We start from the raw sequence: 23,822 nt of genomic DNA, 5'->3' as shown, positions 1-23,822 counted from the left end.
ATAAATAGAATTTACTGAATATCATCATTCACTGTACATACAGACCGACATAACTGTCAATATAACACGGGTATATTCAAATAACTCTCAATAACACCTCCCCTCGCTTTCACCAAAAGTTTATAGCGATGTTTTCTTTTTCAAACTGAATTTAGACCTGTCAAAGATACGTTATAAATGTACGGTGAATGCAGTCGAGGTCAAAAAGTGGGGCTGAAGTTCGCAACCCGTGCTCTTACAACTGTCAATGTTATTCACCCCACATCAGGCAGGGTTAAAAAGTTATCGTCACTCAATAGGGAAACGTAATAAATGCGGTTATTCGATTTGCAAGTAAAAAAAAAAGTTCCGAAAATACGTCCACGCGGTCGGTCCAAACATCGTGCGGTTCGGTGCGGAGTTTATTTTATTTTATTTGGAAAGTTTAAATAGAACGAATGTGTTATTTATATAGGAACGGGAGTTTTTTCTTTGGTACTTTGTTATTTATTTTAGTGTTTTTTTAGAATGTAGTAACAATAATAATAATAGGACAATTCAAACAGAGCCAAGTTCCAAGATAAGCAGATGGATATTTGATATAAATACCTAAATGTATATTTATTTGTCTACACATAACCTATTTGTAAGTACATAATATACATAGAAAACACCCAGATGAATACAAACAATCATACAAATGTTTAGAATATGGAAATAGGAATCGAACCCGCAATCATCCGAAAGTATGGCGGTGTAAAATCGCTAGATCACCGAGGGCGACAAAAAACGTACATATTTTTAAATACAGATGATTAGTTTTTGAAAATAATTAGTCTCTCTTAGATTATTAATGAAGTTAAATAGCGTTGTGACCTAGTAGTTACGACCAGACGTAGACCCAAAGGCCCTAAGTTCGAATATATATACTTAATTTGAATAAAATACAATAAAAATGTCAAAATCAAATGATTGTGAATTAGTAGTTTAATTTATACTAACATTATAAAGCTGAAGAGTTTGTTTGTTTGTTTGAACGCGCTAATCTCAGGAACTACTGGTTCTAGATTAAAAATTCTTTTTGTGTTGGATAGTCCATTTGTCGAGGAAGGCTTTAAGCTATATAACATTACGCTACGACCATTAGAAGCGAAGCATCAGTGAAAAATGTTGCAAAATCGGGGAAAATTATCATATTTGAGGGCTTCCATAGCGTGCGCTGCGTAAACGGTTCAAGTTACCCAAAAAATATGTATCGATAGTGTGTTTGATAACCAAACGAAGTCGCGGGCACAGCTAGTACTTGATAAATATAAATATTTGTAGCATATTTAGGAGATACTGGCAGTTGTATATACATGGAACAAAATTAAGAATGGTCAGAAATAATGTCTTATATATGGCAATAAAAAATAAAATTCCAAATGATTTAAAGACACTTCCACGAGTACGATTGACAAATTCAAATTCAAATTCAAATTCAAATTCAAATTCAAATTCAAATTCAAATTCAAATTCAAATTCAAGTTCAAGTTCAAGTTCAAGTTCAAGTTCAAGTTCAAGTTCAAGTTCAAGTTCAAGTTCAAGTTCAAGTTCAAGTTCAAGTTCAAGTTCAAGTTCAAGTTCAAGTACAAGTTCAAGTTCAAGTTCAAGTTCAAGTTCAAGTTCAAGTTCAAGTTCAAGTTCAAGTTCAAGTTCAAGTTCAAGTTCAAGTTCAAGTTCAAGTTCAAGTTCAAGTTCAAGTTCAAGTTCAAGTTCAAGTTCAAGTTCAAGTTCAAGTTCAAGTTCAAGTTCAAGTTCAAGTTCAAGTTCAAGTTCAAGTTCAAGTTCAAGTTCAAGTTCAAGTTCAAGTTCAAGTTCAAGTTCAAGTTCAAGTTCAAGTTCAAGTTCAAGTTCAAGTTCAAGTTCAAGTTCAAGTTCAAGTTCAAGTTCAAGTTCAAATTCAAATTCAAATTCAAATTCAAATTCAAATTCAAATTCAAATTCAAATTCAAATTCAAATTCAAATTCAAATTCAAATTCAAATTCAAATTCAAATTCAAATTCAAATTCAAATTCAAATTCAAATTCAAATTCAAATTCAAATTCAAATCAAATTCAAATTCAAATTCAAATTCAAATTCAAATTCAAATTCAAATTCAAATTCAAATTCAAATTCAAATTCAAATTCAAATTCAAATTCAAATTCAAATTCAAATTCAAATTCAAATTCAAATTCAAATTCAAATTCAAATTCAAATTCAAATTCAAATTCAAATTCAAATTCAAATTCAATTCAATAACAACCAAACACCACCAAAACAATAATATGTATTTATAATTAGGTAGATAGATAAATAAATTCTTTATTCACAATTACAGACATATAACATACATGAGATACAGAAAAAACACGAATTAATAAAAGAAATGTAGGTGGCTTTATGTGCCGCAAAAGTGAAAAGGCAACTCAGCATAATGCTACAGATAACTCTGCAGCGCTGATATTCTGTTGGCTCCTTACTTATACCACAGATAACACAATACTACATATTTATACTATACTTATTACCAATTACTCAGATTAAAATTGTTTTAATAATTAAATCTTATATATAAAATTCTCGTGTCACAGTTTTCGTTCCCATACTCCTCCGAAACGGCTTGACCGATTCTCATGAAATTTTGTGAGCGTATTGAGTAGGTCTGAGAATCGGCCAACATCTATTTATCATCCCCCTAAATGTTAGGGGTAGTCCACCCCAAATTTTTTTTTATATTTTAAGGCAAAACAACGTTTGCCGGGACAGCTAGTAATATATAATACTTATATATTATGTTTGCCTCATCAGGCATGCCAAATGCCTGATGAGGCAAAACATAATGGGTCAATTACAATAACAACTAATGTAAAGCTATGTTTATGGCAAATAAATTTGATTTGATTTGATTTGTAAAACCTTATGAAATTCCTTTACAATCCTTTGCTAACCTATTTATTTATTGAAGTATACTGTTGAGATACGGAACCACCCTTGTTACGTACGGTGCAATTAATACCAGTGTTTGTATTGCTCAGTTATAGTCGACGATATTAAAGCTCTTGTGAGAGCTTTTGTTGCAAGTTGCATATAATCCGTAATAACCAATCTGTAATATATTAATTAATTTTTAACACGTTTTATTTTTATGTAAAGTTGAACCTATCTGAGTTGAAACATATCTGAAAATTTACACGTTTTTTTTATATAATTTAAACGGTAAATAAACTGAGTTTTTTTTATGTAATTTGAACGGTCAATAAGCTGACAGTCTACTTGGTGGTAAGTGGTAACTGTGGAATATACATGTATTATATATACATTTAAACCTTCCGCTTAAATCACTATATCTATCGCTAAAAATCGCATAAAATTTGTAGAGTAGTTTATAAGATCTAAGCGAACAAACAGCGGCAGCTTAATTTTATGCTATGTAAAGATAAATATGCAAAATTTCATATTCTTCAATCGGTCAGATTGAAGAATATGAATCATCAAAGTCATAAAAATGGGGTAGAAAATTGTTGCTTCAATACAATAATAAATACAATGCTACAATTAACTGAAAAATTGCACAATCTTAAAAACACCTCTTCATTACACAGTATAAAATAAAGTCGCTGTTGCTGTCTGTCCCTATGTATGCTTAAATCTCCAAATATACGCAACGGATTCTGAAGCGGATATTTTGTAATAGATAGAGTGATTCAAGAGGTAGGTTTATATGTATAATACATGTACACCCGTGTAAAGTCGGGGTGAGTAGCTAGTTACATAGTATAAAACAAAATCGCTGTCGCTGTCTGTCCCTATGTATGTTTAAATCTTTAAAACTATGCAACGGATTTTGAAGCGGTTTTTTTTAATAGAGAGTGATTCAAGAGGTAGGTTTATATGTATAATACATGTACACCCGTGTGAAGCCGGGGCGAGTAGCTAGTAGTTTATAATTTAAAAGCCTAATTCCTAAAAAATATTTTTTGTGACAATCCAGTTAGGTATGGTGTGTGATATAATATTTAATAAGAACGCATATATCATAGAATAACAATAGAATAGAATAGAAAATCATTTATTCAATTAAACTTACATTGAAGCACTTTTGAATAGTCATAACATTTTTTTTTAATCTACCCCTCATTCGGAATGCTGTCTCATCACAAGAAGAACAAGCAAGAAACTTGTGTTGTTTTTTTAAATAATATCTCATAAACATCGCTATCCATTAGTTAGTGCACGTTTCGACATGTTGCTGATACAAGTGCAACCTGTCCAGCTGGTTAATTGTAGCGGACGATCTGAACATATAAATCTATGTCGACTTACCGCGTGAAATATTAACTGCGGGACCGTTTTGACGGCGGCTCTACGTACTGGACCCTGGACTTGTGCAAAATAGTTCGCGACTGGGATCTTTCAATTTAGTTCGCAGATTTCTCCGAATTGCGATCCAGATTGAACTACTGAACTGGACGTTAGTAGGTAGTGAAAAAATTTTAATATAATGAATTTGACGTTCATAATCGGCTAAAAAGTTCTGCATGAATGAATATTTTTTTAATTTGAATTGTGTTTTTAAAGGCTATTACGAACTATAAGTTATTGCGTTTTATATATATACTTTTTTCTTCTTACATAGTATTATTATTTCACATTTGTAATGTACATTCTAAATTGATATTTTTTTTAATTGGAATTTATTTGCGTCCGTACTGTGAACGTAGGTCTGTATATATTATACATTGGGCTGGTAAATATAATTATGTAAACACGGGATTTAGGAAGAAATAATATAATATTGTGTACAAAAGTATAACAGTTAGCATAACAAAAATGATAATGACATATATATTTTTCTATTTAATAGACAAAATAACATACAAAGAGGTACACGTACTGTGGACAGAACTGAAATCAGCGCTGGAAACTATGTTTCCAGCATTATACTTATGTTATTGAATCTGTTTTGTAATATGTGTAAATTTTTTTGTATATTTATATGTCATTATTGTTGTGTTAAGATGAGTCAATAAAATACTATTGTATTCTATATCTTAGGAACTAGATCGTTCGCTCCCAATTCGAGTCAGAGAAATCAGTACTATATAATGTGGAAGCAATAATAAACTCGGGAATACATTTGGATAGTAGCGAAGTTACTAATCATTACATAGTATGAAATAAAGTCGCTGTCGCTGTCTGTCCGTCCCTATGTATGCTTATGCGTAAATTAAAACTACGCAACGGATTTTGAAGCGATTTTTATTTAATAGATAGAGTAATTCAAGAGGAAAGTTTATATATATATAATACATGTACACCCGTGCGAAGCTGGGGCGAGTAGCTAGTATGTATATAAATTGTAAAGAGAACAACAAAATCGTACAGTTGTAGATTCTATCACCACTTTGTGTTAAAAGCATTTTATAGTAAGAAACGAGTCACAAAAAATATTATGATGTTATTAAAAAAAAAATTATTGAAAAGAGCAACACGCAAATTTGTTCGTTCTTCTTTGTACGTTCTTCTTATGATTGCGCAGACTCAAATATTCTATGTGACATGTGTGTGTCAGTCAAATGTGACTATTCAAAAATTCATTCGGAATTTTTGAAGTCTCATTTTTATTCTACCTATAAAAAATATGACTATTTCAAAATTCTCATAGTAAGTTTATTTGCATAAAGATTATATGTAGGATCTAAAGATTATTTCTATTTATATAACCTAGGATGGTTAACCAACGCTATTCTTAAATGAACTATGTATCAAAAGAGCGAGAGAACACTGAACTCTCATCTGAACTAGTTTGATTGCAAACTACACAACTCTACTAGCCACAGTAACATTACATATATGTATATTATATGTAATATAGCCGGATGTGTAACTAGCTAGCCGTTTTGTTACATATGATAACTTATAATCAGGTGCGTCACAAGCTTATTTGCTATAACGAGAATTTTCAAAGTCAAATTTATTTTCATAGCGTTCCGTACTATTAATGTCGGGCTAAAGCATTGTAATACAAGTTCTAGTAATAAACGCATTGGAGAATCTATAACAGTCCACTCTTTCACTCCCTGACGCCAACAAGGGTTAATAATTAACGAGTTGACCCGCGCAACTCCGTCTGCATCACTTGACATTTATCATTGTACTAGCTACTCGCCCCGGCTTCGCACGGGTGTACATTTATTATATATATAACCCTTCCTCTTGAATCACTCTACCTACTAAACAGCTTCAAAATCCGTTGCGTAGTTTTAAAGATTTAAGCATACATAGAGACGGACAGACAGCGACAGCGACTTTATTTTATACTATGTAATGATGATGATTATACTTAATAGACAGTGTTAACTGTCGCCTATATACATCAACAGTGCTCGGGACATCACGTTATCATGAGAATCTCCCGAAACGTTGTCATTCCAGAACCCCGCCCCCCCCCCCAATACCACCACTAAGAAAATTCACTAGGAAATTGGTAATTAAACAGTACGTCAACGTAACTTAACGTTAAATCTACATACTTACTAATATTATAAATGTACAAGTAGGTATGTTTTTTACGTTTTTACGCAAAAACTAAACAGATAAAAGAAATATTAAAAAAAAAAACAAAATATCAACGCTATCTAGCAGCCAGTAATGAAGTTAATTAATATATTCAACGCGAGCGAAGCCGCGGGTATAAACTATTGGAATTTACATTCCACATAATTTTAATAAAGAGTCAATTTTCGAATTACCTCATTGTTCGAGTTAATAATCAAATTACCCCCCCGTGGTGCATGGGCCCCACTTTGGGAAACACTGGTGTACAGTATACCGAGTGGGCTAGTTCACGTGACCGGTTGTAAAAAAGTTACTGCTCTATATACTTAGTTGCTTATGCAAACTTGATAACAGCTACGAACTTAACTGAGATTTACGACTCGTTGGAATTAGTGCCGGGTAATGGGCACTAGTTTCGAAGCCGGTAACTGAGAGGGAAGAAAACTTATAATAAACACAGTGTAAGCAACGATCATTACATTACAATACATCTGTACACGACGCATCTTTTATATATTCTATGTTTTTCAACATTATCATCATCATCACCACCATCACCACCATAATCACCATCACCATCATCATCATCATCATCACCATCATCACCATCACCATCATCATCGTCATCATCTGCTTCTTCCTTATCCAATTTATTTGTGGTCGTCGTAATACATGTGTGTTCTTCTCTTCCATTCACCTCTGTTCTCAGTCATCGCGTTATTTACTTCCTTTCTTACCATATCATCTTTCACACAGTCCATCCATCTATTTTTCGACCTTTGTCTGCCCTTGTATGATTTTATTGTCTATTATTTTATATAGAAAATACAGGATTCTGCAATTCTTCTTCCTAATGTTAATCTTTCTGAACATATATTTCTTTCTTACCAGACGATTGAATCAAAAATGATAATATAGTACTGTCATATCCAAGATTGTAAGGCACTAGCTGTGCCCGTGCTCGCAAAAGAAAAAAGTTTCATCATTCTAGCTTCAAAAAGGATGAATTTCCACACAGAGTTTCACCACCTATTTTATTTTACTCCCTATAGGTTAAAATTTAAAAAGGATTGAATGTCATATTTATATATATTATTTAACTAACAGTCAAAAAGTTTAAAAGTTTTAGTTTTAAAAATGATGATCTATTCATATAACTTTTCATCTCCCTTTCCAACCCCTTATGACCAAACAATATTTTGCATTAAAAAGTAGCCTATATCCTTCTTTAGGGTATAGACTATTTATGTACAAAATTTAATTGAAATCAGATCAGTAGTTTTGGCGTGCTTTCACGCGACGGACAGACAGAGTTATTTTCGCATTTATAATATTAGTAAGGAAGAAGGATTATTTTAATTTTTATTCTTAAATTTATTTATTTATTTTATAGTTTACTGTATTATACATATAAACCTTCCTCTAGAATCACTCTATCTATTAAAAAAACCGCTTCAAAATCCGTTGCGTAGTTTTAAAGATTTAAGCACATACTAGCTACTCTATGTAACTAGCTACTCGCCCCGGATTCGCACGGGTGTACATGTATTATACATATAAACCTTCCTCTTGAATCACTCTATCTATTAAAAAAACCGCTTCAAAATCCGTTGCGTAGTTTTAAAGATTTAAGCATACATAGGGACAGACAGCGACAGCGACTTTGTTTTATACCATGTAACTAGCTACTTGCCCCGAATTGGCACGGGTGTACATGTATTATACATATAAACCTTCCTCTTGAATCACTCTATCTGATAAAAAACCGTTGCATAATTTTAAAGATTTAAGCATACATACGGACAGACAGCGACAGCGACTTTGTTTTATACTGTCTAATGAATGAATGAAGCCAGTAGGGGGAATACGACCTCTTGATACGACTAATAGGGTATGGAAAGCTAGAAGATGGTGACAGATGTTAGGACTGACTCTGACGGGCACCTACTTGTCAGTGACGTATGGGGATAAAGCGCTGAAACATACGATTTTCAGTCGTTCTTGATGGATGACATCACTGACCGCACGTCTCCCTCGATTGACGGGTCGGTCAAAACTGTTTAAGTTATTTATATTTAAATCTGGAATAAAATCTGCCTGAGAAAGGGGTCAAATGTATAAATCACTTCGAGATGTGGGTGTACAGGAGAATGTTGAAGATGTGGAGAGATAGAGTGCGAAATAATAATAATAATGCTTCTGCCGGTGGTAAGTTGCCATCTCCTCTCCTTAAGAGGGGAGATGAGAATTTGTTTTAAGAAAAAATAATAATTTAGTGAATTGTCCTGAGATATTCTCAGGACAATTCACACAGCGCCATCTAGTCCCAAGCTAAGCAGAGCTTGTGTTATGGGTACTAGACAACTGATATAAATCTAAACTGATATATACATTTTCTTTTGTAAATAAATACATATTATATATAGAAAACACCCAGACCGATACGAACAATCATACTCATGAATACAAATGTTTGTACCGTGCGAGGAATCGAACTCACGACCATCGGATAGTAAAGCGGTGTGCTAAACCACTAGACCACCGAGGCTGTCAAAAGTTAAAATTATTGTAATTGTTTTTGGAGATTAAAGGATAAAATATAGGATACTAGCTGCGCCATACTTCCATATAACCTTTCATCTCCTCTTAATATCTGATGGTCGTGGGTTCGATTCCTCGCACGGTACAAATATTTGTATTCATGAGTATGATTGTTTGTATCGGTCTGGGTGTTTTCTATGTATAATATGTACTTATTTACCAAAAAAAAATCTATGTATTTATATCAGTTGTCTAGTACCCATAACACAAGCTCTGCTTACCTTGGGACTAGACGGCGCTGAATGAATTGTCCTGAAATATTATTATTATTATAACAATTTATAATATCATGTAATATAATTAAATCTAGATATAGAATATATTGTCATAGCTACACCTATTACCCTAGTACTAAGCAATCCATTATTATGAGGCAATATCATTAAAACTTTACTGGTCCACTTAAAGTAATGTGATATTTATGACGTAGGAGAAAACCGAGTTTATTGTTTCATGCTCGAAGAGATGAATAAGGCCGCCAATTTATGTCCTCGTTAACTTAAACTGTTATAGTAAACTTGGATTACAACCGCAGAAATCGTCGTATTGTATCCAAGTGTAATTGTCCAGTTAAAAGGGGGTTACCTAATATTTATATTTCAACTAGCTGACCTCGCTAACGTTGTTTTGCCACATAAATTAATAACGCTATAAAAAAAATAGGGGTTGGTGATAGAAGGGGTTAATGACACGTAATAAAAAAAATAAAAAAAAATTGCCCAAATAATAAAAAAATAATGTTAGGGGTGGACAACCCTTCACTCAGGGGTATGAAAAATAGATAGTAGCCGATTCTTAGACCAACTGAATATGCATATAAGATTTCATAAAAATCGATCAAGCCATTTGGGCGGAGTATGGTAACTTACATTATGACACGAGAATTTTATATATAAGATTATTCTATGGGCACAAGCCACGTTAGTAATTGTCCCACTATGCGAGCATTACATCTGATAAATTTATTTTTGGGTAAAGTCCAAGGTGATGACTCATCCACAGAAGCATTGATTTCTATCTATATATGTATATATATATATATAACTCAAAGGTGACATAATTCATTTCGGTTGGTGTTTTTTGTACAATGTATAATATTATATAATACTAATTGTACTTTTTTTATTAATCAAATTATAAAATTGTTTGTCGACCTCGGTGATTAGCGCTTTAACACATCGCTTTACTTTCAATGGTCGCGGGTTCGATTCCTCGCACGGTCTTACATTTGTATCTAAATATATATATAACTCAAAGGTGACTGACATAGTGATCTATGAACGCACAGCCCAAACCACTGGACGGATCGGGCTGAAATTTAGCATGCAGGTAGATGTTATGACGTAGGCATCCGTTAAGAAAGGATTTTGATTAATTCTACCCCTAAGGGGATGAAGTAGGGGATGAAAGTTTGTATGAAACTTTGTCAATTTTAAACCGATTGGGCTGAGACTTTGCATGCATAAATCTACTATGACTTAGGCATCCCCTAAGAAAGGATTTTGATAAATTCCACCCCTAAGGGGATAAATTAACGCGAGCGAAGCCGCGGACAAAAGCTAGTCTATACGTATAAATGAAATTGGAGTGTCTGTTTGTAATATTGAAATAACCGCTTTTTACTATATGCATATGAATATAAATACATACACCAAAATAACATTTTTTACAATTTTTGTCTGTCTGTCTGTTTGTTCCGGCTAATCTCTGAAATGGCTGGACCGATTCTGTCGGAACATTTTTTACAGGTAGCTGATGTAATAAGGAGTAACATAGGCTACTCTTATTTTAGAAAAATAAAGTTATATTCCACGCGGACGAAGTCGCGTGTACAGCTACTTTCAAATATAAAGAGAACTTTGGTAATTGTGGTACATATATTTATATGTATCGTATATTATATGTACATGATTGGACCACAAACTGTCGTGCGACCCGAGTATTAGATTCTCCGAAGGTGCTCGGGTTTGTTGGGGGCAAGTTGGCAAACCGTGGCATCTAATGAAGTTTCCAAGTTGCCACAGATGAGGTATTAACTAACTTACTGTTTATATATTAAGTTCTAAATTCCCTTGTGTTGAACTTAGATGCGTTAATGGGAGCAGCAACGTTTACTTCGAATGGGTTACTCCGTTATATGTACATTTTGTGTTAAATGTAAAAATAACTAACTTGTTATAGAATAGAATAGAATAGAAAATCATTTATTCAAATAAACTTAATTTAAGCACTTTTGAATACTCAACATTTTTTTAAATCTACCGCTTATTCGGAAAGCTGTCTCATCACAAGAAGAATAAGCAAGAAACTTGTGTGTTGCTCTTTTAAACAATCCTTGTAAGTTCACATTTTACAAGTCGAAACGTGTGAATACAAACTACCAACCAGCACTAATTTATTTAGGCTCAAATATAAAAACACAATAAGATTAAATCAGTCGTAATGATAAGAGCAGACCAGTCCCTACAAGCAGCACTCATTCAAGAGTATGATGGATGAGCCAGCCATCACTGCCCTCGACCATATTTTAAGGAGCCCAATGACCCGGCCCACCACGCCGCCACATGTCTGGACGTTTTAGTGAGCATGACTACTCATTCCACTCGACCACGTCACAGCTACAAAAATTACTATATGGTGTTATGTACTTTAACTACTAATATATAAAGGTGAAGTTTGTTTACACATTTTTTGTTATCCGTGGTCTACATAAATATATTGGGTCATTGGGCTCCCTAAAATATGGTCGAGCGCAGTGATGGCTGGCTCATCCGTCATACTCGTGAACGAGTGCTGCTTGTAGGGACTGGTCTGCTCTTATCACTACGACTGATTGAATCTTATTGTATATTTGACCCTTATAAATTTGCTGGTTGGTAGTTTGTATTGTAAATGTAAAGTTACAATGATTATTTAAAAGAGCAACACACAAGATTCTTGCTTGTTCTTCTTGTAATGAGACAGCTTTCCGAATGATCGGTAGATAAAAAAAATTGTTATGACTATTCAAAAGAATATAAATACGGTACATACACCAAATTAACATTTTTTATCATTTTTGTCTGTCTGTTTATTCCGGCTAGACGGGACTTTTTTGGCAGGTAGTTGATGAAATAAGGAGTAACTTAGGCTAGTTTTATTTTAGAAAAATAAAGTTAAATTCCACGCGGATGAAGTTTCGTGTACAGCTTTAAATAAGTTAATAATGTCACGCTTTTATTAAAATGTGGATACATTTTTAATTGCATGGTAATTATTATTTATTTTTACAGTTTATAATATAGTTTTATACCTCATTTAGTAAAAATAAAATAGTTAATTATATATTTTTTCTGTAAAAAAAGGCACAAATTATCGAAAAAAAGGAAATAAGTTTGTAATTTGTAATTTAAAGTTAAGTTTGTAATTTATAACGTAAGTAGCTACCTGCCCCGGCTCTGCACGGGTGTACATGTATTATAAACCTTCTTCTTGAATCACACTATCTACTAAAAAACCGCTTCAAAATCCGTTGCGTAGTTGTAAAGATTTAAGCATACATAGGCACGGACAGACAGCGAAAGCGACTTTGTTTTATACAATGTAATGATCATACAATGGAAAAAATGGATATAAGTTTGTAATTTAAAGTTGAGTTTGTAATTTATAACGTAATTGTAATTTGGAAGTAAGAAAATATTAAAAAAAAAATTAAATACTGATCGAAATATGCCCTCAGTTTAATGAATAAAGTATTTAAAAGATACAGATATATATATATATATATATATATATATATATATATATATATATATATATATATTCAATTGGGAGTAGATACTAATAATGATTAAATTTGGTACGAGTATAATACTCAAATTTGTTTTAGTTCCGATTTTCACCTTTATAAAATAAAACAAATACCATAAAATTATTTGTGCTGTGACTAATAAACTATTACCACAGATCACATAATATTACATACTATTACTATTATAAATAAATTAATAATTTCACGCTTTTTATTACAATGTGGATATACTTTTTAATTGAATGATAATTATTACTTATTTTTACAGTTTCTAATATAGTTTTATACCTCATTTAGTAAAAATGTAATAGCTAATTATATAATTATAGATTTTATCCGCAGGGCCCAAATAATTGTAAATTATCGAAAAAATGGAAATAAGTTTGTAATTTAAAGTTAAGTTTGTAATTTATAACGTAATTGTAATTTGGAAGTAAGAAAATATTAAAAAAAAAATTAAATACTGATCGAAATATGCCCTCAGTTTAATGAATAAAGTATTTAAAAGATACAGAAAAGTATCTCTTAACAATTGGAAGTAGATACTCATAATGATTAAATTTGTTACGAGTATAATACTCAACTTTGTTGTAGTTCTGAATTTCACCTTCATGGGCACACGGAGCGACTGCGCCATTTCGCCAATGGCGAAGATATTTTATCTCAGCCGGCTTACTAACTTTAATCCGACTTCGACATTTTACTTATTCTTTTTAGGCACCAAACTTTCATCTTCGGAATTCTTAATATCATCGTGAAGCGATGTTGCATTTTAAACATTGGGTTTTGTTACATTCAGGTAAGACTATTGATGAAATAATTTTGTTCAGTTTGTTTTTTATTTATTAGAAATGTGGTAATGTATGTGGTAATATTGAAGTTAATTATAGGTTTCAATTAATTGACATATAGTAGTAGACTTGCCGTTCCGGTAAATGTTGTTTTGCAATATAAATTTAAGTACTAATAACACTATTAAAAATAAGGGTTGGTGGTAGAAGCGTGAAAATTTAGGGTTGTATGAATTTTTTAAGGCCACATAAAAAATATAATGTTAGGGGTGGGACAACTCTTACCACATACTACGAGTATTTGTATTAATATAGACATGTTTGACATTTGTATTAATATTTGAATTCAATTTGGTGCATATTTAGTCACAGCATCAGGCGGGGCACCAGCGGAGGATGATCAGAAGAGGACCAATGATCCGAAATTACCAGGAATTAACTTCGACGTTTTCCAGGAGACTGAGTGGTATCAACCTGATAGAGTATATTACTATGTACACGAGTATATTGCAATGGTAACACTTACCTCTTTGATAAGTGAATAATCTATGCCTAGGTAGTAACACCTCTAATTGTAAAAAAAATATTTTGACATACAGTACAACATTACATAGATATAACTGCAATATATATAATAAAATAGCTACCTACAATCCATCAATATACCATACTAATGGAAGAAGCACTAATTATGACGACACGACATGACAGTGATGACTGGCTCATCCATCATACTCGTGAACGACTGCTGATTGTAGAGACTGGTTTGCTCTAATCACTATGACTGATTTCCTTTTATTTAGTTATTTAACCAGTTGGTTGTATACTTAATATTTTTTTTTATTTGAGTATTTAATTGAATTAATTGGTAATTTGTATTCACACACTAAAACGTATAAATGTAAAGTAATAATAAAATTATTTAAAAGAGCAACACGCAAGTTTCTTGCTCATTCTTCTTGTGATGAATCTGCATTCCGAATGAGTGGTAGAATCAAAATATGACTATTCAAAAGTGCTTGTAATGAGTTTATTTGAATAAAGATTATTTCTATTTCTATTTCTTCAATGTAAGTTTATTTGAATAAATGATTTTCTATTCTATTCTATTCCAGAATTTAAAAATGGGACATGACAATAAAAAAGTTTGGGGAAACACTATTATATAGTAAAACAGGATATTTTTTACGCGAATTCATGCTGCGGTACGTTCCGGGACTTAGCTAGGAAATAATAAAAGTGTACGGGTACAAGGTAAGACGGAAGCACCTTACCTTCTAACGAGTACCTACCAATGGGGGATTCTTTCCGCATAGTTCCGATAAAGAGGCGTGGGAACTTCAAATTAAGATTCTTGGCAGTTTCGCGGCAAGATTAATGAAAGGTATCATCGGGGATTTCTAACGATGCCTCACCGTTTATAACTGATCATTTTTATGATGATATTTGATGGCTTTATCAAATATCATCATAAAAATGATCAGTTGCCTGGTGCGTCTAATATGCGGTAACTTTTGCCTTATATTTATGTATGCTCTGTATTCTGATAATAATAAAGAGAAATAGTCATTTAAAAATGTTATAAGAAACTTCACTTATTTCCAAATAACAGCAATGTTCATAATATTAATACTAGATTTAAAAACAAACTTGCTGTCCCCAAGTATTGTTTAGAAAAAGTCAATAGGTCTTTTATGGGAATAGGTATAAAAATTTACTATAAGATACCAAAGGATATATTGGAATTATCATTAAATAAATTCAAAACATCTGTTAAATCATATTTACTGAGCAAATTATTTATTCATGTAGGACATTTTAGCCGCTTAGGAACGTCAAATTTTTGATATTATTTTTCCGTACCGTCCAGTTCGGTATATAGATCCAATTGAGAAGGACTGGGAAGAAACTCAATTGTATTACTTTTTTTTAATTAAACTTTATATTAATCTAAATTAAATGTATCGGAAGAAATGAGTTATTTTTATATGTAATACATTTAAGTATAATTAAAAAACATGACATTGAACAGAACAGAATAGAAAATTCTTCATTCAAATAAACACTTAATTTAAGCACTTTTGATAATTCATAATATTTTTTTAAAATTGAAATTCATTCAATATTTTTTGTCTGAACGAGTCCATACTCACAAATATTCGCGTTATGAACGCGATTTAGTAAAACTTATGTACACGATACGCACGTAACACCTTTGGTGTTTCAGGTTTCCATAGGCTATGGTAACCATTTACCATTAGGCGGGCCGTATGCTAGTTTTCCACAGTAGTGTTAGAACCACTAGTTATGACGACTTAGGCTTTCATGCCGGCTATCGGAAGAGAAACCCCAAGTAGCGCCCGTGACTTGTGACACGGGTGTAGGTTTAAAAGGCCCTTTTAGAATGCATTAACACTCACCTTCACTACTTGCAGCTTCCCCCCCGGCCCAACTAAGACCGGGATAAACCCATTCCTAATACAATTCACTTCAGTATCCAAAATACAACCGGCACATTCTGTGCTCGTAGATTTTTTTCCGGACTACTCTAATGTTGTTGGCCGCAGCTGGCCTTTACAGCTTCACCGGGGGCAAGTGCAGCGGCTGAAGGCCAACTCCCGCCTGACGGATACGACTTTAGTCTGAGGGCACCGCTAGGGGTTCGAACCTCGGCTCAGGCCGTCGTAATATCAATCCCCGTTTGATTTGGACGGGTGATCGATCGGAATGCCGTGACTTATAAAGATTCCCTCCTCTCACACAGATATACGTGGGTTATATGCAACTAGTTTAACGATATCGAGTAATAATGAAACTACCTTCTTTAATATTTTTTTTAAAAATAACGGACTTTTCTACAATATCGATGAGAAACCTAACAGTAGTAAAAAAAAATGCCTACAGTAAATGTGAATACAGACAGTATGTCATCTTTTGTATTAAATTACATTATTGAATGAAGACGACCTCGGTGGTCTAGTGGTTTAGCACACCGCTTTACGTCCGATGGTCGCGGGTTCGATTCCTCGCACGGCATAAACATTTGTATTCATGAGTATAATTGTTTGTGCCGGTCTGGGTGTTTTCTATATATATGTATGTATTGACGAAAAAAAAATTTATGTATTTGTATCAGTTGTCTAGTACCGATAACACAAGCTTTAGCTAGCTTAACTTGGGTCTAGATGAATTGTCAAAAAAAAAATAATTAAGAATAACAAACTTTCTATACAGCAATGCTCGCATTAGAGGATAATATAGGTCTGTATATGTAGACAATGGGCATGAAACAGCTCATAATGAAGAATGGAAAAATGGCTGGTTGGTTGGCAGTTGGTTGAATATCACAATGCGGCAGCCAACAATAGAGTAGCCAGAGCTTCCCAAACTTATTCGTATTGTGACCCCCTCGTGACTTTGCTATTTTTTTGCAACACCCCTCAACCCAGCCCCCAAAAATACTAGCCAATTTTAGTACTAGTCTAGTAATAGGTTAACATTATTAAAATTTATATTTTTTATTACAAAACTAGCTGTTATCGCGTCTTAGTCCGCATGGAATAAAGCTATATTTTTCTAAAATAAAAGTAGCCTACTTTACTCCTTATTACATCAGCTACCTGCCAAAAAAAGTCCCGTCAAAATCGGTCCAGCCATTTCAGAGTATAGCCGGAACAAACAGACAGACAGGAAAAGATTGTAAAAAAATGTTATTTTGGTGTATGTACCGTATTTATATTCATATGCAAGTAGTAAAAAACGGTTATTTCAATATTACAAACAGACACTCCAATTTTATTTATATGTATAGATGTATAGATTAGAATAAAATCAGAATATAAGTACAGTAATAAAAAGAGACATTTATATAACTAGTTGGTTAATGTGAAGGGTGTACTTACTTTTTAGAGCATAGCTTATGAGCCGGTACTCCAGTTTAGAAATTGCTACTCTCATTTCTATTTATAAGTCTATGTTTGGCCTGTACTTATTATACTAACTAGCTACCCACCCCGTCTTCGCCTGGGTGTACATGTATTATACATATAAACCTTCCTCTTAAATTACTCTATCTATTACAAAAAATCGCTTCAAAATCCGTTGCATAGTTTTAAAGATAAGCATACATAGGGATGGACAGAAAGCCACAGCGATTTTGTTTTATACTATGTAACTAGTACATAGTAATTACATACTATAACTAGCTACTCGCCCCGTACGTACAGCTTCGCCGGACGATAGGGGGCTAGTGCAGATGGCACTCCAAACCCGTGGAAGGACTTATGGAGCGGCTAAAAGCCAACTCCCGCCTGACCGATACGACTTTAGTCTGAGGGCACCGCTAGGGGTTCAAACCTCGGCTCAGATCGTCGTAATATCGATCCCCGTTTGAATTGGACGGGGGATCGATCTGGTTAGTGCAACTGCAGAAAAGCAATCTTGCATCGACACGCGACGCCCCTGAGACAACGTCGGACGTCCTGGGGGGTCACAACACACAGTTTGAGAAGCCCTGGACTAAAGCCTACATTCATAGATGAATCAAATGAAACTCAACAGAAATTGTACGTAAATTAACGCCTTATGAGGTATTATTGTATTAAGTTTTTTTTTTAATTAGACTGACAAATAAACTACTCAGTTGATGGTAAATGGTAAACGACTAGTATGGACTGTCCGAGCTCGGTGGTCTGGCTGTTTAACACACTTACTTGCGATAGTTGCGGGTTCGATTCCTAGCAGGTGAGGTATTCATGAGTATGATTGTTTGTATAAATGTTTTCTGTGTATATAATGTATGTATTTATAAAAAAATGTTTTAGTGTTTATATAAATTTTATAGTTAGCTCAGCTTAGCTTGTGACCAATGTGGATTAGAATAGAATAGAATAGAATAGAAAATCGTTTATTTAAATAAACTTAATTTAACCTTTTTTTTTAATATATCTACGGCTCATTCGGAAAGCTGTCTCATCACAAGAGGAACGAGCAAGAAACTTGTGTGTTGCTCTTTTAAATAATTCTTATAAGTTCACATTTTACAAGTCGAAACGTGTTATTACAAACTACCAACCAGCACTAATTTATTTGGGTCAAATATAAATACACAATATGATTAAATCAGTCGTAGTGATAAGAGCAGACCAGTCGGTACAAGCAGCACTCGTTCACGAGTATGACGTATGAGCCAGCCATCATTGCGCTCGACCATATTTTAGGGAGCCCAATGATTGTCTATGAACGCCACAAAATATTATGTGATGTGACATATTGTGATGTTTATGACATCTTCCGTGCGTTGCTATTTGTAAGGACCACAAAACGCAGTTGGTGGTAAGTGGTTGGTGGTAACCAGGTACATGGACTGTCTGGCCTCGTGGTTTCATGGTTTAGTTGTACTTTAAGTAGTTACATCAACTCTTTAGTACACTAGTTCTGCCCAGTTTAGGACTTCATGTGAAGTGTGTGTGTGAACTATTTTTGTATGTTGTATCATAAAAAAATAGAAACTAAAAATTATGTCTAAAAAATAAAATTTAGGGGTGGACTACCCCTAACATTTAGGGGGATGAAAAGTAGATGTTGGCCGATTCTCAGACCTACTCAATACGCTCACAAAATTTCATGAGAATCGGTCAAGCCGTTTCGGAGGAGTATGGGAACGAAAACTGTGACACGAGAATTTTATATATAAGATATATATATATCTGAAAAGAGAAATCGCAGAAGAAATGACACATAATAGCTAGTCCTAATTACTCATCACGTAATTTAGGATTTATGAATGTACACTGTACTAGCTGTACCTGAGGTTTCACCCATCTGAAATATAAATTTCCTACACGTTATTCTGCAAAGTTTCATAAAAATCCGTTCAGTAGTTTTTGCGGGAAAGAGTAACAAACATCCATACTGACAAACTTTCGCGTTTATAATATTAATAATATAAGAATAATCCATATGGATGTTAGTTTTGTTTTTTATAAAATGCATCACGTGTCTGCCGCGTTTACGATCGCAATTATTGTGGCAACTCGCCAGCGATTTATGTGAGCCGTACCGGTGACAAGCTCGTTAGGAGCTGTAGTCGTTTACTAGTTAAAATCGTCTGATACACAGACATAGCTGGGAGCTAATAACATGTATGCTTTCACACTAGTAAAAAACTTTGACTATTCTCGCTGTTGTCATTAATAATATCTCAGGACAATTGACACAGTGCCATCTAGTCCCAAGCTAAGCAGAGCTTGTATTATAGGTACTAGACAACTAATATAAATACATGGATACATTTCTTTTTTTGGAAATAAATACATAATATACATAGAAAACACCCAGACCGATACAAACAATCATATTCATGCATACAAATGTTTGTACCGTGCGAGGAATCGAACCCACGACCATCGGATAATAAAGCGTGTGCTAAACCACTAGATCACCGAGGCTGTCATTACATTCTATGGTTTTGAAATGGAGGTTGATTGTCTGATGATGACAATATCTAATATTGTTATTTTCAAGATTATGCAACCTCTTTGTTACAATGTATTGTATTACTTTAAAAAAAACATAGAGCTATCTATCAAATTTTAAATGTCATTCTAAACTGAATCATTGGAGGGAAAGTAGAAATCCTTTAGGTACAATAGTACAAAACATTCGGTTTATTATCATCAGGACAAAACGATTTTGATGTTTAGAAAATTTGAGACATTCTGATTCTCTGTGATTTTTTTTTATGTTTTAAATTGTAGGTGGGCTTTTAGAAAATTTAAGAATTTCGGACTATTTGAAAATGTAATTATGGAATTTATGGCAATTGCGTAAGACAACAAAATACCAGAGTCTGTTATAAATCTGCCTGAAAAATATTTAAATGTCATATAAAATACTTCCTTTGCAGAGAAGCTTACTATAAAATTGAAGAATTAGTTAACGACAATAATGTTTTTATAGAAAAACTCAAAATCCATAGCACTGACAATATTATCTGATTACACTAATAATGAATGCGTAGCGATTTCTATGTTGATTATCGCATGCCTCTTACTTGTTATACTGTAATTATTATATAAAAAAAACATCTATTAAAAAGAGCAATACACAAGTTTCTTGCTCATTTTTCTTGTGATGCGATTTTTGCGATTCTACGATTCGATTCGATTTTTGCGATTGCGATTCTTGCGATTCTACCACTCATTCGGAATGCAGATTGCATTCCGAATGAGTGGTAGAATCGAAATATGACTATTCAAAAATGCTTGTAATGAGTTTATTGGAATAAAGATTATTTCTATTTCTATTTATATTACAGAAATAGAAAATAAACATGTATAAATTACAAATAGATATTCATTTATGACCTTTCGGCATAATGTCGTGGTATGTCATCCGACATGGTAGTGGATGAGTCTACAGTAATTAGAAGTAATTTTGGTTGTTAACAGTGTTTCTTTTTTTTCGGACTAATGCAGTTGGCCGCATGTGGCCTTTACAGCTTCACCGGACGTTATGGGGCGAGTGCAGATGGCACTCCAAACCCGCGGAAGGACTTATGGAGCGACTGAAGGCCAACTCCTGCCTGACGGATACGACTTTAGTCTGAGGGCACCACTAGGGGTTCGAACCTCGGCTCAGGCCGTCGTAATTTCGATCCCCGTTTGAATTGGACGGGGGATCGATCGGAGGTGATAACTGCTATAGGGGTCGATTGGAGGGGAGACAGTGTTTCTATTATTGACGATTTGGTCAGAATATAAATTACAATATATCGAACTTACAACCACTGGTCTAAGTTAGTAGAATAAACCACGACAACCACGCTCCCTTTAACTAATAATCTTTATCTATACATATAAATAAAATTGGAGTGTCTGTTTGTAATATTGTAATAACAGTTTTTTATTACATGCATATGAATATAAATACGGTACATACACCAAAATAACATTTTTTACAATTTTTGTCTCTTATCTGTCTGTTTGTTACGGCTAATCTCTGAAATGGCTGGACCGATTTTGACGGGACTTTTATTCCCAAGTAGCTGATGTAATAAAGAGTAACTTAGGCTACTTTTATTTTAGAAAAATACAGTTAAATTCCACGCGGACGAATTCGCGGATACAGCTAGTGTTACATGAAAAAACTCAAGACATTTTTATACGAGCGAAGGAAAGGATAACTTAATATTCATAAAGTTACCCTCCATGATAGAATACATACACGAAAAACTTTGTGGACTTGCCCGAGAATACCCGGAGACGAGCAATACTACATCTCATTTGTGAGCAAAACAAGACAATGCTTTTAAGCGATTCCTCTAAGAGGGGTCGCTTACTTAAACCCGCTTATTTCACTTAGTGCACACATAACGTGACTACTCACCTACATTATTATACCTTCACTCCTGTTATATAGGATAGGGTAGCCAGAGGTACTATCAACTATTATAACTACGGGACGGGACTTTTTTTTGGCAGGCTGGTGATGTAATAAGGAGTAACTTCATTTTTCTAAAATAAAGTTAAATTCCACGCGGACGAAGTCGCGGGAACAGCTAGTTAGATATAAGCCTTCAAAATGTCCTTAAGATATTCTCAAAATTGTATCATAATTTGTTGCGTGACAGAAAATCTTTTTTCTGCCACGCAACGAATTTTGAGGCAACGTGCCAGAGAAACAGACAGATGAAAATAGTCAATTTACTTTATAGATAGATATTATTTACCGTTAAAGAAAACTATAGTTAATAATAAATTAACTATGCAAGATCACGACGACAAGAACCGCTAAATCGCAATCAGCGTCCAGAACAAACACCAGCTATAAACACTCGAAAATATTACCGATATAAACTCGATTCGGAATTTATCGATACATCGATAGAATCAATTATAAAAACTGTATCGTAAACCACCATCCGATGGAATTAATTCGATTGGCGAAGCAATTACCAGCGGTCACGATGCGTAGTGATTCATGACTTTCATTACTATATAAATCATTTGATACTAACCTGTGAATTTACATAGCGCCCTAAAGAACATGCGAAGGTGACATTTACATAGCAGTTAGCACGAATCCAGTTGATTATTATTCGACGGCCTCAGTGGTTTAGCGGTTTAGGACACCGCTTTACGTCCGATGGTCGCGGGTTCGATTCCTCGCACGGCAGAAATGTTTGTATTCATGAGTGTGATTGTTTGTATCGGGTGTTTTCTATGTATAATATGTATGTATTTATGAAATATATATATAAGTATTTATATCAGTTATCTAGTACCCATAACACAAGTTTTAGCTGTCTTAACTTGGGTCTAGATGGCGCTGTGTGAATTGTCCCGAGATTATTATTATTATTGTAAATTTAACATCATGCTCCTAAAAACCGACTTCAATCGTAACGAGATTAGAGATTTTATTAATCGATTTAATTAATTATATTAATTAATCGATTGTTTAATATACACATAATTAATACAAAATAATACACACGTAATTTGTAATTTTATAACAAATGTATTTATATGGTAAATGTACTTTTTTTGATGATTTTTTGTAATTGTTGCAATGATTGAGTTATTTTTTATTTGTTTAATGTGTGTTTTAGTTTTTTTAACATCGACTGAATAAATATCATTTCAATATATGGCAACAATGCGAAAAACTGTGTCGTTTGCAAGAGTTTATTAAAATCGGTACAGAATGGAATAATTTATTGCGTAATGTACATTAAAAACCATTAAATAGTAAAGGTTAAATATCAAAGTACAAAAATAATCATCGAATTAAAAAAAATCCTTTCATATTAGTTGGAGATACAATATAAGGCGGTGCGGTGTGCATAACCAACGAGCCTTGATTCAGATTATTAGTTTATTTTTAAATTCACTAAAAAATTAGGGTATGTGATTCCGGGGCAAGTCACTAGTGCTGTATAATATCTGAGATATCGAGATGCTCGTGGCCCCGTGCTCTTGTTTCTGACACCGACAAGTTCTCAACTATCGACAAGTGGACAGACAAACTTAACACCACAGCCGCACAACTCTACAACAATCTATAGATGGGAACTA

The sequence above is a fragment of the Achroia grisella genome, unplaced genomic scaffold (genome assembly GCF_030625045.1).
Source record: "Achroia grisella isolate CSIRO2021 unplaced genomic scaffold, CSIRO_AGI_Agris_v1 utg1062, whole genome shotgun sequence".
In the NCBI taxonomy this organism is placed as follows: domain Eukaryota; kingdom Metazoa; phylum Arthropoda; class Insecta; order Lepidoptera; family Pyralidae; genus Achroia; species Achroia grisella.
This window is presented reverse-complemented; position numbering follows the sequence as displayed.